The following is an 18,942-nucleotide window of genomic DNA, read 5'->3' as shown; positions in this document are numbered from 1 at the left end:
TATAGATGGAATCAGCAAGCACCTCTAAGGACTAGAAGCAGTGATGTGACATTAAATCTGTTCCTGTCTCAGTTTCTGGTCTCTTGGATCTTTGCCTCCATTGGATTCCTCAAGAAGCGAAAAAACACAATTAATAACTTTCTCACTGCCAGAGCATATCTCCACTGAGTTCCCACAGCGTGCACTAAAATATGACTTTGTCCGTCCTTTGTTGCCATCCTCCCCAGCATCTGTTCTGGAAGAGAAAGTATCAGAAAGCCCCGTGGCAAGAGCAACACAAGGAATTATCTTCCACAGGTATCAGTGGAATGGAGACATTAGCAGTCAGTCAAAGTTTGGTACATTTAGATCAGGTGGAGAAGAACCTCTTTTGCTTCATAAACCATTCTTTCATTTTCTGGAATGACAGAGCAAGCTGCTTGTGGGGCATGGGAGCTATGGTTGATGCAGCAGCTTATATATTGGGACAGGGTAGCTGTTCCCTCCCTGTTTCTTGTTCTGAGGAATAACCAGGCAGTAAAAATACTTCAAGCAAAACAATTGAAGTCTGTGAAGAGCTGGGCAGCTATTTTGGCACCTTAGGGCAGAGAATAAATTAGGTTGGGGTGGTGCTCCCCAAACTTTGAAGAAAAAATTGCTAGATAAATATAAATAAATACAGTGAGTGGTATCCTACTCAGTGTAGATCCATTGAAATGAATGGATTTAAGTTAGCCATGACTAACTCTGGTTGTTAGTGCAATGCATTTGAAGCAATCCCGCCCCCCAAATCCTGGGAACTATAACTTACCTCTCACAGAGCTACAATTCTCAATACCCTTGAAACACTATAATTCCCAGGATTCTTTTTTTTTCCCGGGGGGAGGGCTTTAAATACATGGTGCAGTAGGCAGCCGCTGTCTCCCTAACCTCAAATAGTAGATACAAATAGGACCTGAAAGAAAACATTTGAGTATGTAGCTAGGCACTGATAAACAGTATGAGATGTCAAAGCTAATAGATACTATCCTTGAGTGTCTACCCTCAACACCACAGGACACTCACTTTAGCAGTAAAGGCCCAGAAAGCTATACTACTAAAAGGCATTTTCATGCTACCCTTTATTTATTATATTCTCCCAAGAGCATCAAGATGGTATACATGGATAGATTTACTCCCCCGCCCCCCCCATATCATCACAAAAAAATAACCCTAGTGTAAAGTAACACTAAGGGCTAATCCACATTTCTTTTTGCCCTGCCATGATGACCCAAGACTATAGCTTTATTAACTTTATTTTTAATCCATCTCTATGTTACTGGTTCAGCCAGTTGTCACTTCTTTCAAGTGTTCAGTCCTTATTGGGCTTGGAGTTCCCCTGAGCATGTTAGTACCTTCTTCCTGTTTCACAGAAGACCCATTGGGCTAGATAACTCTAGTTACTTAACACTGTATGGTAGAGAACTGTGGTGTTTAGGTTGGCAAATCTGTCCCATATATACACTATAGAAAGGGTGATTTTTCAGCTTTGTAGGCACAAGAATAGAGGCAGGTAACAGAATCCTCTATATTTGAAGAATTACTCCTACCAAACTCTATCTTGTAGGCACCAAGGATAGACAATGTGACTATATCACTATCATGTGGGCATGGGGGATGACAGGGTATAATGCTGAAGCATTTTACAGAGGATATGTGGTTCTTTGACTGATGACTGAATATATGCATGACACAGAGGTCACAGTTAATGATGTGTAAACAACCTCATCTTTGCCATTTTCTCATTTGTCAGCTGAACTCTGGTACCATGCAGGCGATAGATTTTCCCCATATGAAATCTCTGCCACTTCCATTCTCTTTTGGTTCAAACTCTTAAGCATACCATTTTATCAGATCCATCCATTTACAATGTGTTACTTCTGTATCCCAGTTTGATATCTCCAGGACAGCTGGCAACCCAGTTGGTCAGACTCTGTTGAACCCTTTGAGGTTGGTGAGTATCTTGGATTCTTTTGCCTGACCTGCTTTGTTAAAGATTTCTACCCACTTCTGCATTGTCACCAAGTGAGAATTTTCTAGTTGTGGAATGACCAGCAGAGTCTCCTTGGAAGATCTTAAAAGCTGGCTCAGTCTGGAACCAAGGAGGTAACTTTCATTAATAGCAAACAGAAGTTCTACAGCTAAGAGTGTGTTCTCTCTGCCGTTAGTCAGTGTCATTAGTCAATTTTACTGTGCACATTATTCTCAGCTGGCATTAGCATTAAAGTGTGTTAGATCCTCGGAATCTATCACAAACTACATCAACGTAAATACCAAGGCTGAACATTTCAGATAAAACATTTGGGATTTAAAGCTCCTTCATGAAGCTCAGATATCAATTCTCAGTGTCTGTATTTGGCTGCCTCGGAACCTGATACTAAATGACTGCATCCTGAAATTTATGACCAAAAATCGACAGATTATCCTTCTTTTTTATATTTGGTTAAATTCCCCAGGAAATATTGCAGGGAACACAAATTACAATCAGCATTAAAGAATTGAACTTTGAGATGTTGATATATGATGATGGGGTTTACTTCAAAGCAGCAGCTGCCTTGCTTGGCCTCAGCTTGCAGGGAAACTCATCTGTATTGTATTTGTATTACTCTTATCCTCATTATCATTTATTTGATCGTTGGATATGCTGAAAGGGGAGTGAAAAGATATGCTAAAAGGTTGAAGAGGGGGCAATTTAAGTGGCTTTTCAATATATATAGCATTTAGTTGACAAATAAATTTGTGTCTTTTCAGTTAGAAGCCAACAAAATCTTCTAGGGCACCTTGGTTACATTGTCTTACATTCTGTACTAAATTGAAGGTGACAGAGCCATGTAATAGCATGGTAAGTTTGGTTCTCAGGCACCAGGCTACGTCTGACAACTAGAAAGCAAGTGACATACTATTTTGAAAACACTAAGACATACCTGGAATGCCAGGCTGCTAACTGATTGAAGGGAGGTTTGTAACAAATTAACTCCTGGCTTTAAAGAAATTAATCAGATGGATTTGGATGCTCTTAGAGCATGCAAAGTGTTCAACAACTTGGTGGAAATAGGGTGTTTCAGCAAGTGAATATTAGTTAGGTTGTCCTTTAAATATAAACTGAATCAAATTTCTCTGCTGTCTCTAGAAGTACACAACCCCAAGCAAGCATACCAATCAGATACCCAAGTGTTCTGGAAAGAAGTGATGTTACTGTATATAGAGTGGCAGAAAACAGTTTCTCTCTCTCTCTCTCTCTCTCTCTCTCTCTCTCTCTCTCTCTCTCATATACACAACACAAACCACTATGTGGTTTTACCAACCACACAGGAAGCTGCCTTACACTGAGATCAACCATTGGCCAATCCAGCTCTGTACTGTGTACACTAACTGGCAACACCTCTCCAGGATTTCAGGCAGGGTTCTCTCCCAGCCCTACCGGCAGATACCCTTGTAGATTGAGCCCGGGACTTCCTTCATGTAAAGCACATGCTCTATCACTGAGCTACGGACCTTCCTATTTTCAGAGGAGGAGAATGGAATGCAGTTTTAATCTCAGGATGACCTATACAGTGGTACCTCGGGTTACATACGCTTCAGCTTACATACGCTTCAGGTTACACACTCCGCTAACCCAGAAATAGTGCTTCAGGTTAAGAATTGTGCTTCAGAATGAGAACAGAAATCATGCTCTGGCAGCGCAGTGGCAGCAGGAGGCCCCATTAGCTAAAGTGGTGCTTCAGGTTAAGAACATTTTCAGGTTAAGAACGGACCTCTGGAACAAATTAAGTACTTAACCTGAGATACCACTGTACCAGATCAACTCAATTTATGATAAACACTCAGCAACTATTACAAGATTATATACACTAGTCGTATCCTTTTCCCAAAAAAGCATGGTGACTGTTTGGCCTGTGCTGATGATGCTATTATAGTTCTTTTGAGATATAAAACACACACACACATCGTAAGAGCCTAAAAAATACTGAACACAGTCCCCCAAAAGATTTATATTGAAAAAGCAGTGGAATCGAGTTTAAGTTATGAGCAGTTTATGTCAAAATTGATTTCGACAGAATTTTGGCCCAACTAATTTTTGCTGAATTGTGGTCACTTTGGGGTGATTTCCCCTTGCATTTATCCAATGGCAGACCTTTGAACCTTGAGGGATCTTTCCCATCAACAATGGAACCTGAAATGCTGAGGGCATAATCTAAGAAGCTAAACATTTGCATAATGCTAAGTGCTCAAGAGTTGAACTCCATCATCATGATTAGTATAGTTCATCATGCTTCTATCAAATAATTAGAACATAAAGCTTCCACTTAATGTATTGTGTCAACGCCTTATAATGTGGTACAAATATGACATTGCTAATGGAATGTGTTGGGAACAATGAAAGTGCAATCAAATTTTAATAAGATTTTTGTACAGCAGCCTTACACTTTTGTATTTCTGCTCAATAAGATTTTGATGTGATTTCCTTTTAGTAAGCTGGATTTCTGGGACACAGATTAGAATCAGTCTTCACCTTTTCCCTCCATGAGGGGGGAAAAATAGATTATTCTTGTTCGAATATGGATGTTTTTGTCCTGTCCTGGAAATGGAAAAGGTATGAACCCACACCTACCTCTGCCTCAAAGGACTCCAATTAAATCACAACCTCAATGTGCAATTTTATAATCACCCTTACTGCTGGTCAGGAAAACTAGGAAACTATAAGTATACGTACTAGGTGGATCCTGGAGGTAGGCAGAAAAATGCCTTTTAAAAAATCCACACCCAGTAACAAATGGCAAAGGGGAGCTGGATTGATAGCAGAAAACATTATGTAGGTGTAAGCCCAAATCAGTATAGTTTACCGAAACTCAGCTAACATGTCTCTACATTGGCCTCTTGCTCCAGACAGTCCCTGCCTCCCAGGTACCATCTCCATCCTAAGCTCACAAGGTGTAGCTGCTACCTGGATCTTCTTGCTTGCATGAGTTGTTTTTGCAAGGAGATGGCCACATCTTTAACTCCCCGTGGCCACAATTTCCACCTGGATCTTTTGTCCACCAGTTCCATGGAGCTACCTTTGTCTTCAGCTGTGGTTCTGTGCTGCCAAGCCTGAGAAGACCTCCCTGAGCTGGGCACTTCTTGATTCAAGTAGATAGGCTGCAGGGACTGTCCCCACAGAGCCAGCTCCATTGGGCCTGGTAATATAAGTGGAGGATAGAGAAGGTGCACAGAATTCCTTTCTCGTCCTGCTTCTCCCCCATTCTCCAGACACATTTCACAGGCCTGCTATTGTAAGTTCCAGTTTGATCCATAGGCTTCATTTGCATTCTAGTGGGCTACAGCAATAACCAGGGAGTATTTGTGCTACTGCCAATATTACAGTATATCAGTTGCTGAAAGTTTTACTCCTAGGGCAAAGTGCAAGACTTTTAGGCCATAAATAAACCTGTGTGTCATAGAGGTGAGCCTACAGATAGTAATTAGCCGCAGAAGCAGCCTATTAACTTTGCGTTGAATGCATATACATTTTAGATGGTTGGTTTTGTGGGGTCTTTTCTTTTTTTACAAAACAAAAAATCCATAGGAAGTCAGGAGAAAATGTGTCTGGCAAGGAATAAGACACTTACAAGCCTCAGAAGAGATTAATTAAGGTCACCAGAGATGCAGGAGAGGTGAGGGAAAAATAGGCCAACAAGGAGGAAGTTAAAAACCAACAGGAGACCAATAAATAAAAGAATTATCTCTGTCCCAGCCAGCCTCAGACTAATGACCTCTGCAGGACTCAGATGAGGAAGTCAAAACAAAACAAGCTCCTGCCAGCAACAGGTTGGTTCTGCCCCCTCCTCTGCCATTCCTTTTGACAATATGTAGGGGGTTCTTTCGGAAGCCAGTCAGCCAATAATGTAATTGAAGACCTGTTTGGCCTTTCCATCCGTCAGCACCTTGTCAAAAAAAATGCCAGAGTTGTAATGTGCTGTTTAGAGTGCCATGGGATCCATGTTCGAAGTTTTCCTTTTCACTGAGCTGTAGCCTGTCATCTCGAGATGACACTGCACCTCAGTCAGAGCCGTGATGACAAAGCAGCTACTGTATAATGTCAGCACACGTTACAGCTTCTCTCTAAACTTGATTGAATCCTGCATTAGACCCGTGTCTGTCAGCATTGTCAGCAGAAAGACACACACACACACACGGGATGGAAATTCTCCCTGGAAGAAGAAGAAAAAGAAAGGACGAAAGGGGTATGAATTGTAGAAAGTAAACACCATGAATAAGTTATCCAGGGTTGAACATTTAGTGGAGTAGCACTTTCAAATCATAGGACAGACCCAGGTTCAAATCTCAGCTCAACCACAAAATTTCCTGGGAACAGCTAAGCTAGCCCCTGTCTGCTTAAACCTCTCAAGGTAGTTGGGAAGATTACAACCTCCATTAGCCCCAGCTAGCAGGGCCCAGTGGGCACATTTACCCTCCCTATTGTTGCCCCTTCTTGGCAGGCTTCTCCTTCTTCCTGTTCCTTTCCCATGAAGCAGCAGCACACAGCATCAAATCCTCTCACATAGGAGCTGTGAAGAGGGGGGACACGATCCTACATTGCGTGGGTTGTTGCTCCTTCCCTTTGCATTCAAGAAAGTCACTTGCAAATAAGAAGCAATGCGCAGGATCAGATTTTCCTGCTCAACAGCTGTTAAACGTAAGGATCCAATTCTGCATGGTGCCAGTGCACCCCCTCTTGACCTTTATAAAATCCTATTTTAACTGTGTGTTAAAACAAGGTTTTAAAAACCCTTAGCCCCACCACCATGTTGCTTTGTGGGACCAATCAGGGGAGCAGTGGATGCTTCCCTCCCAGGCAGTGGCGGTCAAATTGGTCTGATCCAGGAGCCACAGATCAGAGCCACAGGGCAAACTGGGGATGTGTACACAGCCCTAGTAAACATATTTCTGAAGCAAGCCTTGTTTTACAAAGAGAGAATTTGTACAGATATCAGCCAAAGGTCGTTTTCAAGTACGCTTAGCCAAAGCCAGTCTATAAACCCTGGTTTTAGGCCAGTGAACTAATAATAGCATTAGTGGTTGGGATAAATGATTTCATGATGGATTCAGGGCAGACATCCATTTCTGTGCTCCTTCTGGACCTCTCTGGATCAGTTCACATGGCTTGCGATTTGAGCAATGCTGTCCTGCCTGAGGGAAGTGGCTGGGGGCCAAGAGGAAATGCTTTCTTCCTTGTTCTTTACACTTTGTAGGAATCCTGGCTCAAATAAATGTTGCAGAAGAAGTCCCTTGTAATGTTGTCACAGAATAGCACAGCACATGTCCCTCCTATTTTATTACTAGCAACTTGCAGTCAAAGATTTTCAGGTTAAATTAGATCCGTTTATGAAATGATAGGATTCTCGCCTATGACTTCTTTGCCTATTTAGCTCTTTCTGTTTATTCTCCTCCAGCTCCCAAAGATCTCTGGCATTCTCCTTCCCCTTAGGAAAACCACTGTGGTGGAGGGACTTAGACCACTGGACTAAGACTGAGAGATGCAGCTCCACATCCCTACTGGGTCATGAAGCTCACTAGACAGCCTTGGGCAGGTCACTATATCTCCCAGCCTAACCAACTTTGATAAGGTTGTTTTAAGGCAGCAGCGGGCAACCTTTTTCAGCCCAAGAACTGGCCAGGGGCCGCCTGCCAATGCTGGGCAGGTCCAGAGGCAAAAGTGGTCAGAGGAGAGAATTAGGATTTTGCCTATGTACATCTTTCTTCTATCCTCCACCCAGGCAAGTAAAACATGTTATCAGAGTTCAAGGACATATTCTGGCAAACTCAGGGAGGGAGCAAACTATGAGTGGTGAGGGCACGAGAGGGTGTATGGCTTGGAGAGAGTCTTGGAGAGCCAGAGAGAGTGCCACATTTGCCACTCTGGCCTGAGATTCCCTATTCCTGTTTTTAAATGTCTTTGAAAACAATGTATAACTAGCACTCTTGGTAGCTTTGTAAGCAGTGTCAAATCTGTTCTGGAACACTGAGGAGGGGAAGTGCCCAAGACTTGCAATTCAATAATGAAATAGCTTCCAATTCAAGAGCTAAGTACCGGAAAAGAGATTCCCAGTCTTATCGTCCCATATGTTTCCTCCAAACTTAATGCTGGTTACAATTTTATTTTGCTTCTTACCATTTTGTTGTCCATTTGAGTTGTATTTGCAACAATACTGAGTCACTTATAATGATATCAACAGCAAAGAAAATTAGATGTGCACATTTAAAGGTAATTTGGCATCTGTGAAATAAACAAAAGCTCGGCTGAAGTAGTAAGAATGATCCAGCATTTAAAAAAGAAAGAAATGGCAGGCTTTCAGTATCTGCTCAGCTCTTTTTCACTGTCACTCTGGCTGCAGAATAAAAATAAAAATTCTTTGGCACATTACGGCTGTGTTAAGATTTTAAAACAATGAATATTCATTGTTTGCTTTGATAGTTGCTAAGAAATAACATATACGGGCATGTTTGTCCAAGAGTTTTCTTGTAATATTATTATATTTATCTAGTTGAATCTGCATATGTATGTTGGGGAAGCTATTAAATGGTCTTAGACACATATCCGTGCAAATATCCTTGCCCCAAAGAGCATTAGGAAGACTAACAAAATATCTTATCAGTGATTCCACGCATCCCTTTTTTGTCACTGAGGTTCACCCATAGTCAAGTACAGACTGAATTTAAATATTCTTCTCTAGGAGACATATCAAAGGAATTCCAAGGGAAGGTAACAGAGTTTCACAAGCAGAATTTCTTGAAGATGTTTCACACATCCCATGTCATGACTCCACAAAGCCATGTAACTGCACAGTAATTTCTCATTTCAGGTAATGACACAGAGTCATGACATCCAAAAGATTCATGCAAATAAATGGAGCTGAACAGGGAGTCTGTGCACCAGTGGAAAGTTGGAAATCAGCACTCACGTGGAGAACCCTCAACATATGTGCCATTATCAGCCAAGGTCACCCTATCTTCTGCTATGGAAAGACTCTTGTTATCTGTGTAACTATCAGATCTGGATTATGGTCTCTCCAGATGGTATGAGTGACAATCCCTATCAGCCCTAGCAAGAATGCTGGGATTATGGAAGTTGTAGTCAAAAGTATCTGATTTAGATGAATTTCTGCCCTCTTTCTAAACATCAGAACAAAATTCCTTGCCTTTTCAAAAACATGCAGACTTAGATTTTTCTGCATTCATATACATAAGTCATCCATGCACTACAAAGTCATAGAGAACCAAATACAACAACAACACTTATAGGCACTCTATTTTCCTTGAAAAACAGACACCATGGAAATTGGCACCAAGATGGTCAAACTGAAACACAGTTTTGCTACAGGGTAGATAGACATCTTACTAGTACTTTATCGTGTCACTGCAGTTCTGGAAAACTACAACATAATGAAGTAAGAAAGCATGCTTTGAGGCTTAATCCACTTAAAATTAATGAGATAAAATAGAAGCTCCCCATTAATATTTCAGCGCCACAGCCCACCCTTTCTAGTTTACTGCAGAAATAGCTGCATGATCATTGCAAACCCACTAGGGAACAGCGGATAAATTCAATTCAGTTTGCAATAAGTGAGTCTACTCATATCACACTTTCTGAAACAATATGTGAACAAAAAAACACAGCCATCCTTAGAAATTCTCAGTTCTCTGAATGTTTCAGTGCAACAACGTATATGCATATAGTAGTAAAAAATAACATACAGAATTTTAAAGGGGAATTGTTTTGAAGAAATGTGTACACTAGACAAAATTACGTGCACCTAGCATCTATATGAAACTGCTGAGTGGAGTCATCTGGAGTTTTGAAGTGTGTTGTCAGCAGTATGCGGAAGACACACAGCTCTATTCCTCCTTTACATCTTTACATCTGCAGGTGAGGCAGTGAATGTGCTGGACAGGTGTCTTGTCTCGGTAATGGTCTGATTAAAAGCCAATAAACTGAAGCTCAATCCAGATAAGACAGACAAACTGTTAGGGGGTGGTTCCTGAGAACAGATGATTTTTTAAAAGTTATAAATGGTCACAAGAATATCAGGTGAGTTGGGAAAAACAGATACACCTTCTGCATGTGAGAGGGGTCTCACATGTTGAAAGACCAGCCAGTTGGGTTGGCAACCATATGTGATCTCCTTCTTGCAGTCTAAATCAGTATAGTCCAAATATAGGTTCTCTAGCACCTTAGTGAGAAGCACTAGGCCTTCTCCATGAAGGGGAGTTTCAAAAGCAGTTTCTGAAGTGGCCAGAGAAAAATCAGTCGTTCAAAGGAAATAGCATTAACAATTCTACCTTAAGAAATAATACCTTAAGAGTGTCCAAGCAGCTCTGGTGTTTATGCGCATATTTCCATTTTTAGCTTTATAGAACAACAAGAACACGTGGATAGCACATCTCAAAGGACAACAGTGCTTATATGTGTTTTTCGGAGAAACAAACACAATGTCTTCATAATTATTTTATGGACAGATGCAACAAATGCTATTGACAAATATTGCAATTCAGAGACAGCTATAATGGTATGTACTCATACTTAAATCTGCTTAGCTTGCAATGCATATTCTCAGCAGAGTTCTTTACCTACCATTAAACAGCTGTTTTCTTTGGTGTCTGAAAATTGCTTTTTGTTTGCCTAGAAATTTATAATACCTCCAAAGTTGGACAGCATAAAGCTGTCCCACTAGATAATGTACAGAATTATGAGTTGCTCATCAGAAAATTGAATATGCAAACTGGTGATGTAAATCTGCATATTCTCTTTTGCTTGTGCTGTTAGCTCGCAACTAATTCTGTCATGCAACAACAACAACAAACCCCAAATATGAACAACATAATGCTATATGCAGCACTATGAGCACCCCAATATTGAATGAAGCTGGTAGGTCAGGATCTACGAGTGGGTTGTGCCCAGATCAAAGGTGGATCACAACTGGAGCACTAAAAAGGTAAAAGGTAAAGGTACCCCTGCCCGTACGGGCCAGTCTTGACAGACTCTAGGGTTGTGTGCTCATCTCACTCTATAGGCCGGGAGCCAGCGCTGTCCGCAGACACTTCCGGGTCACGTGGCCAGCGTGACGAAGCTGCTCTGGCGAACCGGCACCAGAGCAGCACACGCAAACGCCGTTTACCTTCCCGCTATAAAGTGGTACCTATTTATCTACTTGCACTTAAGGGTGCTTTCGCACCACCCGTGTCCCATAACTGGAGCACTACTACCATGCAAATATAGGGTAAAAGATTAAGAATGTATTGAATGAAATTGTGAGTGACAGAGCAGGTTAGGTTGGGAAGGTTTGTATAGCCATCTGGACAATGCAAAGAGCTATGTAAGGAGTATGGTTTAAAGAAATTTGGAGGTTGGGGGAGGAAAAATCAAATGCATGTTAACTATAGGTTAGTCTGGTTTGGAATAATGGGTTAGATTAGCTTGGGGAGGGACCACAAGTCCAGGTCCCTCTATCTTGGTCTCACAACTCTCCCCAGACTATACCTCCTTTCCCTGATTCTCTGTGGTAGTAGACAGAAATTATTGATCCATGGTGCCTCCATCAATATACATTGCTGTGTCTTTCCACCTCTCCACCAAATCATTTCCACACAGTCTACCAATTAAGATGCCAAGAAGGAACATAAAGATCATGTGTTCCTTCAAATTCAACATCGCAGTCAGTTTCCTTTATCCTAATTATATTTTTCCAACCCTAAATGGGTGAAGTTTTATCATCTATAGACCTCGATACGTGAGTTTTTGCTCTATATTCTATTCCTGCAACTTTGTTTGAAGGAATTGGAGTTTGCTATTCATATGGACTCTGCTTTTACATGAGCTGTTGTGCAGTGTATGGGGATGAATATATTTCTGGTTTGTTGTGGGATTATAGATTTAATTTGCAAAGACTGCGCTGCTCAGTTGGCAAGAGGGAAGTCCACTGTTTATGTGAGAGTCGGCATGTCTCTTTTCTGAGGAGCTCCATGTGGGGCTTCCTGTTGCCTGCAGCCTGCTGGCAGAGTTTGTGATTTGCAGCAGGCAGGTAAGCAAAGGCAGTATCTACAGGTAGCCAGCCTAGAGGCATTAGCTCAAGGTGGAACTCCTAGGACATCAAAGACTTTTTTATGCCTGGGAAAGAAAAGCAGCAAGAAATAAGTACTGGGATTATATGAAGGACAACAAATAAGGGTAAAATTCTAACTTTAGAAACAGCACTTAGAGCTAGGGATAGAGGAGTACATGTAACCCATTGATGATTTGTTTTTTCTTTCATTGGAGAATCTGTTAGTTTTCTGTTCTTTTTACATGTAACACTTTTTTCTTAGAACTTCATATATTTTACTTACTAAACTTTAGATCTTGATTCATAAACTCCCACACCTAGAAGCCATAAACTCCACTACCATGAGCGACTTAAGGGAGTCTCTGGCTAAGTGTTTAGGCTGATGGATAAAGACATGTATAAAAATTCCCTCCCTGTATATGGGGGCAGCAAGTTTTTTAAGGGTTGAAGGGGTTAGCAGAAGGGTAAACTCTATGTTAGCTGAGAATCTCCGATGGCCAGAACACAGGGTGGCTGAGAGGTGACCATCCAGCATCCTTATGCTTTAAGATCATTCTTCTATCATCCATATAAATGAGAATTAGATTTCCTCAGTTGTAAGACCCAATAAATCCCAACAGCATGTGGATAAATGTAAAATGGGAATCTAAAAGTCACCTGGCTACTTTAAAAGAGCAATTTAGAAAGTTTTGGAGTGAGAGATAAAACTAGTGCCATCAAAGAGGCCATGTACTGAATTTTAAAATTTGCCAAATGAATCATGGAAAAATGTTGTCTCCAAATGACCACTTGATATTAGAAAAGAGCTTCATTATAGAAAAGAAAAGTGACCTCACAAGTGATCTGATTCATTGAATAAACCTATTTACCTTATGTTCAAGTTAATAAAATGGCAGAATCTTTTTCTCTGTGCCTCTTAAATGAAAAGACCTATTGAAATGAGGCCATTTGATGTAACAAATCATTCAGTCCATAGGTTTCTCCAACAGACTGGTTTTTAAATACAAGAAAGGAAAGAAGGAATTGAAATGGAGACAGAAAGGCCTGAAACAAAATACTGGCAATTACACTGATTTCATTCAGATTGACAGCTCCTATATCATCCAGAACATTAGAGTACAGAGCTAGTTAAGCCCAGGAAGTAACGACTGACTTCTGAGATATATCATTTAACAAATCATTAAGCGGCAAAAGAACAAAATCATTCGGCATGAAAAAGCTCAAAAATTAACTAATGCAACTTGAAGATAGATGTTAGCCATGAAGCAAAAATACGGAGACATTAAATGTATTCACTAATTGTGATTTGCTAAATGAAAAGAAATGCAATCATTACTTCATGTAGCCTCAAAAGCTAAAAACCAACGTAATACTTCTATGACTGCCATGAGATTGCCTGCTATCCATTAGTTTGAAAGGGTGGCCCATTATCATGCTCTGAATAAAATTACAATTTTTCCTTCCTTCCTTCCTTCCTTCCTTCCTTCCTTCCTTCCTTCCTTCCTTCCCTCCTTCCATTGGTGCTATACCTACACAACTAATTTGCAATTACCAAAGATTGATTTTTTAAAAAAATAGATCTGGATACCTCAACCGTAACAAGTTAATCATGGGACATTAATACAGCTCTGAGATTACAAGAAATCCATCCCCATCACATGAAGATCATAGTTGAGTAGGAATAAATGACAATTGTGTAAATCAATCAAGTAATTCAGTCCTTTATCTGAGGCCAGAAATACACATTATCTTCAAAAAAAAATCCCTGCATCCCCTCTCCATCTATTCTATACAATATCTAATAATGTGAACAACATGACATGGCATTATCACACTATGAATTTCCCCTCCTCTGCCATTCCCAGGTTAATATTGTGGTGACAGTGAAATTCATAGTGTGATGATGCCATATCATTATGTTTTTCTAACTACACTTTACTGGACTAAAATGAGATAAGGTGATGTGAGGCTGTTATTTGAGGTAATGTGTGAGTAGACTGGGCAGCTTGTTGGCTCCTTTGACAAAATCCATAATCTGTTTAGAAACACAGAATGTGAGCCAGCCACGGCTAAATCTCTACCCTACTCTTGCCATGGACTCAGCTCAAAGAGCCACTACTCAACCCAGATGTTCTGATTTCCTTTTGCTTAGAGCCAGCTACAATCTGACCACAATTGAATACCTCATTTTTTAATAAAAATAAAAACTACAAACCTATTCCCCTTTTTATCCCCAGCGCATCATCTGTGGAATGCATAAACCAGCCATTTATAGCTCATTAAGAAAGAAAGCTCTCTGTATTCTTTAAATAGGAGCACTCCAAGATGAAGTACAAGGCTAAAGTGAGCTCTTGTCTTTGTTGCTAGGGAGTTTTCCAGCACAGGGAAGAACTGCTGTTGGGGAAATTATATAGCCCAGCAATTCAAGGCTAACTGAGTGCACTTCATCCTCTGTGAGTGAGTGCTGCCTAATGCAGAACTTTAGCACGAAGCTAAGCACCATCACGTGTGATCTCTATTGTGTGCTTTGATGGAGATTAAGTACTAAATAGGCATTTAAATGCCCCTCTTTAAGAGTGCTGTAGAACAGAGAACAGCACAGAACGTGAAGAGCTCAAGAGCAGGCCTCAAAGACATTCCAGGAAATATTTTTGCAATTAAAAGAGTTAATTGCATATAAAGAAATTTGGCCAAAGACAGAGGGGCCACATGGATTCGCAGGTACAAGGTCAACTGAGCCAGTTGCTATGGTAATGGCCCAGTGCCCCAACTCTATATGTGATTAATGTATGTCAGATACTTCAGTTATCAGAGTCAGTCATTCTGAATCTGTTAGTGGTCCAGTGTTACGTCTTGGATTTTTGGAGTTTATTTCGAGCAACGGAGATACTTTCTACTTGTATGTATCTGTATATATCTGTATCTATGTCCAGATCTGTTTTACTGAGTCTGTATCTTCTGCAACAATAAACTATTTGGACCTTATTCTGCTTCTGTGTGGTTGCTGGTACTGCAGGCAAGATCCACCACGTGTACATCACATAAGCAGATTCCCAAATAGATCTCTCTGCATTTTAGCCTGATCCAAATAAGCATTTTTGCATAAGATCCACAAATGCTGTTCATGTCACATTCAATATGCAAAAAAAATCCAATGATCTTCAGGTGCACATATGTGTGGCACAGCACCTTTCAGTCTGAACTCTTGCCTTTCTTGAAGCTGAAATATCTACAGTGGTACAAAAGTTTATGCAAACTAGAAGGGAGAAGAGGGGCAGACTAATGATAGTTGGAGTCAATGGTACTCTTATGTGAAAACAAGAACCCTTCTGAATCAGACCAAAGGCAATCAAGTGCCTATGGGAAGCCAAACATGGCTTGGATCCAGGCAAGGCTTCTGTAAATAGAAGCGTGTGGAGGTGGTTTTTGCCATCTGCCCCCTCCCCTGCAAAGCCACTACATAAACTCCCAAGGGCTCCCCAACCCTACAGAACACAATTTCAGGATGAAGGAGAAACTAGAACAGGGAATGGCCATAAGATGCCTAATCACCCTTCCTTTTACCAAGCTTATCAGACTCTCCCCATAACATATCCCCCCCCCCCGCATTAACTACCACCTTAAGGGTACCCTCTCACCCACCCCATAACACTTTCCAGGCACATAATTCAGTATCTCACCAGAGAAACAGGGAGAGGAAGAATATTTTAAAGTACCTTCTTTCTCACTTAAGACTTTCCTTCTTATTTCAACACCCTGGTGATTTAGAACCCTGAGGCTGTAAGACAAAGATTTTTTAAAAAATTAAAAGAAGATTTAAAAAAAATAAAAGGCACTTATATGATCTGATCTACAGGAACAAATTCCAAAACAACATCTTTCAAAAAAAACAACCCACATTCCATAGTCATTCTTCTCTCCTTATGGCAAAGTTTCTAGCCCTCATGGCAAAGGGGGACTGGTAAACTATCCTTGAATCCAATTTGTTGAAGAGTGGAATAAACATAAGGAACTAAATAAATGACAGTGTGCTTGAAGTATCTGGTGAAATTTCTAAAGCTGATGTGATCAAGGGAGTAGGCCTTCAGCTTACTGCCTTCATTCCCCAGCCCTTGTGATGACCAACAGCAGTGAAGAAATTGTGGAAAGTAAGCCAATATATGAATATCTTCATGACTTATATGGTCCCTTGCCTCAGCTTTTCAGTGCAACATCCAAGTTATTTTGGTTTGGATTAAAAAACAAAAACCTTCCTGTTTCTGCAGCTTTCTGGCATCTCCTTGTTAGCAGTCAACAGTCAACTGAATGGTGTGGTTTCCTCAGGCAGTCCCCACTAGACTTCATTTTCTCTGCCTTTACCTTTCCACGTGAAGTACAAGAGCAGCACCAGGCCTCAGGCAGCCAGATTTATAGAAAATGTCTCTCCCTGACACACTGGCTCCACACTGATCTAAGGAAAGAACTGCTTAATACACCCCTGTCAAAAGCTGACAAAATTTACCATGTGGAAACATGTTACCTACAGCCCTGAGAGAGAGAGACGGACTGTCTCAGACTAGCTTTTAATAAACCTCAGAGAATTGGAACTACGAAAAGGTAATGGAAGCTTGCTAGGGAACAATTAAGAGAAAGAACTGAAAGGGCTTCAATCCAGAGAACAACTAAATTGCCTTCATTCAGTGATTTCTCTTACTGGGTGAAGTATAATAATGGTAGTATCATTCAACATATAAATGCCGCCCAATTTGAGGGACACGGTGCTCGAGGGGTCTTGCGACTGAATTAGCCCTTTTAACCAACACTGTAATGAGAGTTTAAAAGAGCACCAAAAATTGCCTTGGAGTAGTTTTGAACACAGGTGCGCCAGCTTCCCATCTGCACTTTCCATAATTGGCAATAATGACACACCTCATGATGCATTACTGACTTATCCCCCACACCCCTAAATAACAAATGTATCAAATGGTCCTAATGCAGGCATCAAGCAGATTTCATTAGGAGAAATCATGAAGGGACTATATGAGATCTCATTTTAGCCTGATGGGGCAGCCGAATGAGTTGGTTAAGCTCCTTCCCTCAGTTTCTCACCTTATAAGAAGATAAAAGAATTACTAACATCTCCTGCTCACAAGCTCACATTCACGCTCTCTCTCTCTCTCTCTCTCTCTCTCTCTCTCTCTCTCTCTCTCTCTCTCTTCTTAAAGGCTAAACAACATAGAGCTGGCAACCCAATAAATAATTGTGATGGGCTTGTAACTGCCACAATAAATTAATCAACCAATATATATATTAATGTACCAAGGATTTTGTGTGTGTGTGTGTGTTGCAGTGATGATGAAGCTTCTGACAGTGATTAACTGAGCTGCCTTACAGTGCAATTTCCAATATGTCTCCTTGGAGGTAAGTTCCATGGAGTTTGGTGAGGCTTACGCCCACCTACTTAGGTTTAAGACCATATACCCCAACATCACTGAGGAAAGATAGAAGGGCTGAAATTGGCTGTACTGCTTTGAACCTACAAATGTACAGAAAGGGCCAAGAGACCAACAGATTCTGTAGAAAGAGGAGTCAGATTTCATTTCATTCATGATATCATTTACAAGCCACTTTTAAGGGGACAATTCACACAAGGAAGATAGCAACAACTAAAACATTCAATATATAAAAAATAAAATATGTTTAAAATCCAACAATTAATTTTTTTATTTACTGCCTTTACATCCCACCTTTTTCTCCAAGGTGTTAAAAGTGGCGTACATGGTTGATTGGAGGTAAAAGCAAGCCTAGGAAGTTCAGATTGCTCTCCCCTTCCTTGTTTTAGCAAATAACACCTCTGAGCTGACTTATTTTAGGAGACAAAGTTGCCTTGCTTTAGTGTGCTCCTTAATGCATTTCCTGCACAATCTTATACTGTACATGTATATTTAGATGTAAGTCTCACTGAGTTCCACAGGGCTTAGTCCCAGCTAAATGGATATAGGATATGCATTCAGCACCTTCCTATGGTCCCACCTCCGGTCCACTGATGCTAAATCCAGCACGCTGTTATCTTTACGTAGAAGAAAACAGCAGCATAGCAAAGAAGATACTGTATATTGTTGGGACCCTGACAGGAGGCACTTCCCCAGGATCCGTAGCAATATTGCCAACAGAGAAGCATGCCAAAAATGTTCCCAATGCATGGAAGCACAAATCTGCATGACAAGAAGGAATCACCAAAATGATGTTATACCACTCTATCATACACACCATCTGCAAGTGCCCTGAACGATGTGAGCCATTGTGAGGTGCCCACTGTGACTTATGTACTCCAGGCATACCATGTATGGACATAACATGTAAACAATAACTCTTTCAGCAAGAAATGCAGAGGAGATGGAGGACAGACAGAATAACAGACAGAAAGCTCCACTGCTCACTTGGGCAATAGCATGTCATGGATGGGCAAGCCCCAGGAGAGTCCATCGTCCATGGAGCTCCACAAATTTTCGTCTGGGAGGATACTGGACCATATTATTGCTCTGCTAAAAGACAGGATGCAATTTAAAGTTCTCTTCTTTCAAAACTTTACTAAGTAATATTTTACAGTTTCATGGAGTGACATCAGAAAGGGGCAACATAGATATTAAATTATGTATTATTTTTATGGTAGCTCTCTGGTCTCTGAATATAAAAGGAAATCTGAACAAGGCCATAAAACAATAATTACCTGCAAAAACTAACAAATCATAGTCATTTCAGAGGGAAAACAGCTAATGAAATGTCAAATGGTTCCTGTTCACTAGACTCACACCCAAAGGGTTACTGCAGAATAATTTCCTTCAAAATCTATGTGCACAATGAA

The sequence above is a fragment of the Podarcis gaigeae genome (genome assembly GCF_964106915.1).
Source record: "Podarcis gaigeae genome assembly, chromosome: 3".
NCBI classification, from domain to species: Eukaryota; Metazoa; Chordata; class Lepidosauria; order Squamata; family Lacertidae; genus Podarcis; species Podarcis gaigeae.
This window is presented reverse-complemented; position numbering follows the sequence as displayed.